This window comes from Vanacampus margaritifer, unplaced genomic scaffold, assembly GCF_051991255.1.
Source record: "Vanacampus margaritifer isolate UIUO_Vmar unplaced genomic scaffold, RoL_Vmar_1.0 HiC_scaffold_21, whole genome shotgun sequence".
Lineage (NCBI taxonomy): Eukaryota > Metazoa > Chordata > Actinopteri > Syngnathiformes > Syngnathidae > Vanacampus > Vanacampus margaritifer.
This window is the reverse complement of record NW_027520731.1, coordinates 356,150-365,047: the sequence shown is the minus strand read 5'-3', so window position 1 is coordinate 365,047 and position 8,898 is coordinate 356,150.

The following is an 8,898-nucleotide window of genomic DNA, read 5'->3' as shown; positions in this document are numbered from 1 at the left end:
ATCAGGCTAAAAACGCATTTAAAGCAATAAAAAGTTCATTTTGGCTCACACACCTAAAATAAACGTTGTAGACTCAAAATTTTTGCTGTATTTTAGTGTATTCTAGCATCCTGAAGATGATTCCAGCATTAATTTCATTGTGCTTATGCTCATTTTTAAGATTTTGACATTTTCACCTTAAGTGTACAATCAGGGGCTGAAAACGCGTTTAAAGCAATAAAAAGTTCATTTTGGCTCTCACACCTAAACTAAACGTTGTAGACTCAAAATTTTTGCTGTATTTAGTTTATTCTAGCATCCTGAAGATGATTCCAGCATTAATTTCATTATGCTTATGCTCATTTTTAAGATTTTGACATTTTCACCTAAAGTGCACAATAAGGCTGAAAACGCATTTAAAGCAATAAAAAGTTCATTTTGGCTCTCACACCTAAACTAAACGTTGTAGACTCAAAATTTTTGCTGTATTTAGTGTATTCTAGCATCCTGAAGATGATTCCAGCATTAATTTCATTGTGCTTATGCTCATTTTTAAGATTTTGACATTTTCACCTTAAGTTTACAATCAGGGGCTGAAAACGCGTTTAAAGCAATAAAAAGTTCATTTTGGCTCTCACACCTAAACTAAACGTTGTAGACTCAAAATTTTTGCTGTATTTAGTTTATTCTAGCATCCTGAAGATGATTCCAGCATTAATTTCATTATGCTTATGCTCATTTTTAAGATTTTGACATTTTCACCTAAAGTGCACAATCAGGCTGAAAACGCATTTAAAGCAATAAAAAGTTCTTTTTGGCTCACACACCTAAAATAAACGTTGTAGACTCAAAATTTTTGCTGTATTTAGTGTATTCTAGCATCCTGAAGATGATTCCAGCATTAATTTCAATGTGCTTATGCTCATTTTTAAGATTTTGATATTTTCACCTAAAGTGCACAATCAGGCTGAAAACGCGTTTAAAGCAATAAAAAGTTCATTTTGGCTCTCACACCTAAACTAAACGTTGTAGACTCAAAATTTTTGCTGTATTTAGTGTATTCTAGCATCCTGAAGATGATTCCAGCATTAATTTCATTGTGCTTATGCTCATTCTTAAGATTTTGACATTTTCACCTTAAGTGTACAATCAGGGGCTGAAAACGCGTTTAAAGCAATAAAAAGTTCATTTTGGCTCTCACACCTAAACTAAACGTTGTAGACTCAAAATTTTTGCTCTATTTAGTTTATTCTAGCATCCTGAAGATGATTCCAGCATTAATTTCATTATGCTTATGCTCATTTTTAAGATTTTGACATTTTCACCTAAAGTGCACAATAAGGCTGAAAACGCGTTTAAAGCAATAAAAAGTTCATTTTGGCTCTCACACCTAAACTAAACGTTGTAGACTCAAAATTTTTGCTGTATTTAGTTTATTCTAGCATCCTGAAGATGATTCCAGCATTAATTTCATTATGCTTATGCTCATTTTTAAGATTTTGACATTTTCACCTAAAGTGCACAATAAGGCTGAAAACGCATTTAAAGCAATAAAAAGTTCATTTTGGCTCTCACACCTAAACTAAACGTTGTAGACTCAAAATTTTTGCTGTATTTAGTGTATTCTAGCATCCTGAAGATGATTCCAGCATTAATTTCATTGTGCTTATGCTCATTTTTAAGATTTTGACATTTTCACCTTAAGTGTACAATCAGGGGCTGAAAACGCGTTTAAAGCAATAAAAAGTTCATTTTGGCTCTCACACCTAAACTAAACGTTGTAGACTCAAAATTTTTGCTGTATTTAGTTTATTCTAGCATCCTGAAGATGATTCCAGCATTAATTTCATTATGCTTATGCTCATTTTTAAGATTTTGACATTTTCACCTAAAGTGCACAATCAGGCTGAAAACGCATTTAAAGCAATAAAAAGTTCTTTTTGGCTCACACACCTAAAATAAACGTTGTAGACTCAAAATTTTTGCTGTATTTAGTGTATTCTAGCATCCTGAAGATGATTCCAGCATTAATTTCATTGTGCTTATGCCCATTTTGAAGATTTTGACATTTTCACCTTAAGTGTACAATCAGGGGCTGAAAACGCGTTTAAAGCAATAAAAAGTTCATTTTGGCTCTCACACTTAAACTAAACGTTGTAGACTCAAAATTTTTGCTGTATTTAGTGTATTCTAGCATCCTGAAGATGATTCCAGCATTAATTTCATTGTGCTTATGCTCATTTTTAAGATTTTGACATTTTCACCTAAAGTGCACAATCAGGCTGAAAACGCATTTAAAGCAATAAAAAGTTCATTTTGGCTCACACACCTAAAATAAACGTTGTAGACTCAAAATTTTTGCTGTATTTTAGTGTATTCTACCATCCTGAAGATGATTCCAGCATTAATTTCATAGTGCTTATGCTCATTTTGAAGATTTTGACATTTTCACCTTACGTGTACAATCAGGGGCTGAAAACGCGTTTTAAGCAATAAAAAGTTCATTTTGGCTCTCACACCTAAACTAAACGTTGTAGACTCAAAATTTTTGCTGTATTTAGTGTATTCTAGCATCCTGAAGATGATTCCAGCATTAATTTCATTGTGCTTATGCTCATTCTTAAGATTTTGACATTTTCACCTTAAGTGTACAATCAGGGGCTGAAAACGCGTTTAAAGCAATAAAAAGTTCATTTTGGCTCTCACACCTAAACTAAACGTTGTAGACTCAAAATTTTTGCTGTATTTAGTTTATTCTAGCATCCTGAAGATGATTCCAGCATTAATTTCATTATGCTTATGCTCATTTTTAAGATTTTGACATTTTCACCTAAAGTGCACAATCAGGCTGAAAACGCATTCAAAGCCATAAAAAGTTCATTTTGGCTCTCACACCTAAACTAAACGTTGTAGACTCAAAATTTTTGCTGTATTTAGTGTATTCTAGCATCCTGAAGATGATTCCAGCATTAATTTCATTGTGCTTATGCCCATTTTGAAGATTTTGACATTTTCACCTTAAGTGTACAATCAGGGGCTGAAAACGCGTTTAAAGCAATAAAAAGTTCATTTTGGCTCTCACACTTAAACTAAACGTTGTAGACTCAAAATTTTTGCTGTATTTAGTGTATTCTAGCATCCTGAAGATGATTCCAGCATTAATTTCATTGTGCTTATGCTCATTTTTAAGATTTTGACATTTTCATCTAAAGTGCACAATCAGGCTGAAAACGCATTTAAAGCAATAAAAAGTTCATTTTGGCTCACACACCTAAAATAAACGTTGTAGACTCAAAATTTTTAGTGTATTTAGTGTATTCTAGCCTCCTGAAGATGATTCCAGCATTAATTTCATTGTGCTTATGCTCATTTTGAAGATTTTGACATTTTCACCTTAAGTGTACAATGAGGGGCTGAAAACGCCTTTAAAGCAATAAAAAGTTCATTTTGGCTCTCACACCTAAACTAAACGTTGTAGACTCAAAAATTTTGCTGTATTTAGTGTATTCTAGCATCCTGAAGATGATTCCAGCATTAATTTCATTGTGCTTATGCAAATTTTTAAGATTTTGACATTTTCACCTAAAGTGCACAATCAGGCTAAAAACGCATTTAAAGCAATAAAAAGTTCATTTTGGCTCTCACACCTAAACTAAACGTTGTAGACTCAAAATTTTTGCTGTATTTAGTGTATTCTAGCATCCTGAAGATGATTCCAGCATTAATTTCATTGTGCTTATGCCCATTTTGAAGATTTTGACATTTTCACCTTAAGTGTACAATCAGGGGCTGAAAACGCGTTTATAGCAATAAAAAGTTCATTTTGGCTCTCACACCTAAACTAAACGTTGTAGACTCAAAATTTTTGCTGTATTTAGTGTATTCTAGCATCCTGAAGATGATTCCAGCATTAATTTCACTGTGCTTATGCTCATTTTGAAGATTTTGACATTTTCACCTAAAGTGCACAATCAGGCTGAAAACGCATTTAAAGCCATAAAAAGTTCATTTTGGCTCTCACACCTAAACTAAACGTTGTAGACTCAAAATTTTTGCTGTATTTAGTGTATTCTAGCATCCTGAAGTTGATTCGAGCATTAATTTCATTGTACTTATGCTCATTTTTAAGATTTTGACATTTTCACCTAAAGTGCACAATCAGGCTGAAAACGCATTCAAAGCCATAAAAAGTTCATTTTGGCTCTCACACCTAAACTAAACGTTGTAGACTCAAAATTTTTGCTGTATTTAGTGTATTCTAGCATCCTGAAGATGATTCCAGCATTAATTTCATTGTGCTTATGCCCATTTTGAAGATTTTGACATTTTCACCTTAAGTGTACAATCAGGGGCTGAAAACGCGTTTAAAGCAATAAAAAGTTCATTTTGGCTCTCACACTTAAACTAAACGTTGTAGACTCAAAATTTTTGCTGTATTTAGTGTATTCTAGCATCCTGAAGATGATTCCAGCATTAATTTCATTGTGCTTATGCTCATTTTTAAGATTTTGACATTTTCACCTAAAGTGCACAATCAGGCTGAAAACGCGTTTAAAGCAATAAAAAGTTCATTTTGGCTCTCAAACCTAAACTAAACGTTGTAGACTCAACATTTTTGCTGTATTTAGTGTATTCTAGCATCCTGAAGATGATTCCAGCATTAATTTCATTGTGCTTATGCTCATTTTGAAGATTTTGACATTTTCACCTTACGTGTACAATCAGGGGCTGAAAACGCGTTTAAAGCAATAAAAAGTTCATTTTGGCTCTCACAACTAAACTAAACTAAACGTTGTAGACTCAAAATTTTTGCTGTATTTAGTGTATTCTAGCATCCTGAAGATGATTCCAGCATTAATTTCATTGTGCTTATGCTCATTTTGAAGATTTTGACATTTTCACCTAAAGTGCACAATCAGGCTGAAAACGCATTTAAAGCCATAAAAAGTTCATTTTGGCTCTCACAGCTAAACTAAACGTTGTAGACTCAAAATCCGAAATCCCCCTTTGAAATGATTGGCGGGCGCCCAGGGGTCGAAATCCCCCATTGAAATGAATGGCGGGCTACGAGGTGTTAAAATCCCCCAATGAAATGAATGGCGGGCTCCCAGGGGTCGAAATCCCCCATTGAAATGAAAGGGGTCTACCAGGGGTCGAATTCCCCCATTGAAATGAATGGCGGGCGCCCAGGGGTCGAAATCCCCAATGAAATGAATGCCGGGCGCCCAGGGGTCGAAATCCCCAATTGAAATGAATGGCGAGCTCACAGGGGTTGAATTACACCATTAAAATGATTAGCGGGCGCCCAGGGGTCAAAATCCAGAATGAAATGAATGGCGGGCTACCAGAGGTCGAAATCCCCCATTGAAATGAATGGCGGAATCCAAGGGGTTTAATTCCCCCAATGAAATGAATGGCGGGCTACCAGGGGTCGAAATCCCCCTTTGAAATGAGTGGCGGGCGCCCAGGGGTCGAATTCCCCCATTGAAATTAATGGCGGGCGCCCAGGGGTCGAAATCCCCCATTGAAATGAATGGCGGGCGCCCAGGTGTCGAAATCCCCCAATGAAATAAATGCCGGGCGCCCAGGGGTCGAAATCCCCAATTGAAATGAATGGCGAGCTCACAGGGGTCGAAATCCCCCATTAAAATGATTGGCTGGCGCCCAGGGGTCGAAATCCCCCATTGAAATGAATGGTTGGCTCACAGGGGTCGAATTCCCCCATTAAAATGATTGGCTGGCGCCCAGGGGTCGAAATCCCCCTTTGAAATGAATGGCGGGCTACCAGGGGTTTAAATCCCCCATTGAAATGAATGGCGGGCTACCAGAGGTCGAAATCCCCCATTGAAATGATTAGCGGAATCCCAAAGGTCGAATTCCCCCATTGAAATGAATGGCGGGCTACCAGGGGTAGAAATCCCCCATTGAAATGAATGGCGGGCTACCAGGGGCTCCCAGGGGTCGAAATCCGCCATAGGAATGAATGGCGGGCTCCCAGGGGTCAAAATCCCCCTTAGAAATGAATGGCGGGTGCCCAGGGGTCAAATTCCCCCATTGAAATGAATGGCCGGGCGCGCAGGGGTCGGAATCCCCCATTGAAATGAATGGCGGGCTACCAGGTGTCGAATTCCCACATTGAAATGAATGGCAGCGCGCAGGGGTCGAAATCTCCCATTGAAATGAATGGCGGGCTACCAGGGGTTTAAATCCCCCATTGAAATGAATGGCGGGCTACCAGGGGTCGAAATCCCCCATTGAAATAAATGGCGGAATCCCAGGGGTCAAATTCCCCCATAGAAATGAATGTCGGCCGCCCACGGGTCGAAATCCCCCATTGAAATTAATGGTGGGCTACCAGGGGTCGAAATCCCCCATTGAAAAGAATGGCGGGCTACCAGGGATCGAGATTCCCCCATAGAAATGGATAGTGGGCTTCCAGTGGTCGAATCCCACCATTGAAATGAATGGCGGGCTACCAGGGGGTCGAATTCCCTCGTTGAAATGAAAGGCGGATGCCTAGGGGTCGAAATCCCCTAATGAAATGAATGGCAAGCTACCAGGGGTCGAAATCCCCAATTGAAATGAATGGCGGGTTACCAGGGGTCGAAATCCCTCATTGAAATGAATGGCGGGTGCCAAGGAGTCAAAATCCCCCAATGAAATGAATGGTGGGCTACCAGGGGTCGAAATCCCTCATTGAAATGAATGGCTGGCTCCCAGTTGTCGAAATCCCCCATTGAAATGAATGGCGGACGACCAGGGGTCGAAATCCAACATTGAAATGAATGGCTGGCTACCAGGGGTCGAATGGCGGACTCCCAGGGTTCGAATTCCCCCATTGAAATGAATGGCGGGCTACCAGGGGGCGAATTCCCCCATTGAAATGAATGGCGGGCGACCAGGTGTCGAAATCCCCCATTGAAATGAATTGCGGGCTCACAGCGGTCGAATTCCCCCAATAAAAGGAATGGCTGGCGCCCAAAGGTCGAAATCCCCCATTGAAAAGAAAGGGGTCTACCAGCGGTCAAATTCCCCCATTGAAATTAATTGCGGGCGCCCAGGGGTCGAAATCCCCCATTGAAATGAATGGCGGGCTCCCAGGGGTCGAAATCCCCCATTGAAATGAATGACGGGCTCCAAGGGGTCGAAATCCCCCAATGAAATGAATGGCGGGCCCCCAGTGGTCAAAATCCCCCAATGAAATGAATGGCGGCCTACCAGGGGTCGAAATCCCCCATTGAAATGAATGGCGGGCGTCCAGGGGTCAAAATCCCCCATTGAAATGAATGGCTGGCTTCCAGGGGTCGAATGGCGGTCTCCCAGGGGTCAAATTCACCCATTGAAATGAATGGCGGGCTCCCAGGTTTTGAATTCCCCCATTGAAATGAATGGCGGGCGCCCAGGGGTCGAAATCCCCTAATGAAATGAAGGGCGGAAGCCCAGGAGTCAAAATCCCCCAATGAAATGAATGGCTGGCTCCCAGTGGTCGAAAACCCTCATTGAAATGAATGTCGGAATCCCAGGGGTCGAAATCCCCCATAAGAATGAATGCCGGGCTCCCAGGGGTCAAAATCCCCCTTAGAAATGAATGGCGGGATCCCAGGGGTCGAATTCCCCCAATTTAAATGATTGACGGGCGCCCAGGGGTCGAAAACCCCCATTGAAATGAATGGCGGGCTACCAGGAATCGAGATGCCCCCATAGAAATGAATGGTGGGCTTCCAGTGGTCGAATCCCCCCATTGAAATGAATGGCGGGCTACCAGGGGTCGAAATCCCATAATGTAATGAATGGCGGGCTCACAGGGGTCGAATTCCCCCATTAAAATGAATGGCTGGCGCCCAGGGGTCGAAATCCCCCCTTGAAATGAGTGGCGGGCGCCCAGGGGTCGAAATCCCCCATTGAAATGAATGGCGGGCTACCAGGGGTCGAAATCCCCCATTGAAATGAATGGCGGGCTCCCAGGTGTCGAAATCCCTCATTGAAATGAATGACGGGCGCCCATGGATCGAAATCCCCCATTGAAATGAATGGCGGGCTACCAGGGGTCGAAATCCCTCATTGAAATGAATGGCGGGTGCCCAGAAGTCAAAATCCCCCAATGAATTGAATGGCGGGCTACCAGGGGTTGAATTCCGCCATTGAAATGAATGGCGGCCTCCCAGGGTTCGAATTCCCCCATTGAAATGAATGGCAGGCTCCCAGGGGTCAAATTCCCTCATTGAAATGAATGGCCAGACTACCAGGGGTCGAATTCCCCCATTGAAAAGAAAGGCGGCCGCCCAGGGGTCGAAATCCCCCATTGAAATGAATGGCTGGCTCCCAGTGGTCGAAAACCCCCATTGAAATGAATGGCGGGCTACCAGGGGTTGAATTCCGCCATTGAAATGAATTGCGGGCGCCCAGGGGTCGAAATCCCTCATTGAAATGAATGGCGGGTGCCCAGAAGTCAAAATCCCCCAATGAATTGAATGGCGGGCTACCAGGGGTCGAAATCCACCATTGAAATGAATGGCGGGCGCCTAGGGGTCGAAATCCCCCATTGAAATGAATGGCTGGCTCCCAGTGGTCGAAAACCCCCATTGAAAGGAATTGCTGGCTACCAGGGGTCGAATGGCGGTCTCCCAGGGTTCCAATTCCCCCATTGAAATGAATGGCAGGCTCCCAGGGGTCGAATTCCCTCATTGAAATGAATGGCCGGGCTACCAGGTGTCGAATTCCCCCATTGAAATGAAAGGCGGCCGCCCAGGGGTCGAAATCCCCCATTTAAATGAATGGCGGGCTCACAGGGGTCGTATTCCCCCATTAAAATGAACGGCTGGCGCCCAGGGGTCGAAATCCCCCATTGAAATGAATGGCGGGCTACCAGGGGTCGAAATCCCCCATTTAAATGAATGGCGGGCGCCCAGGTGTCGAAGT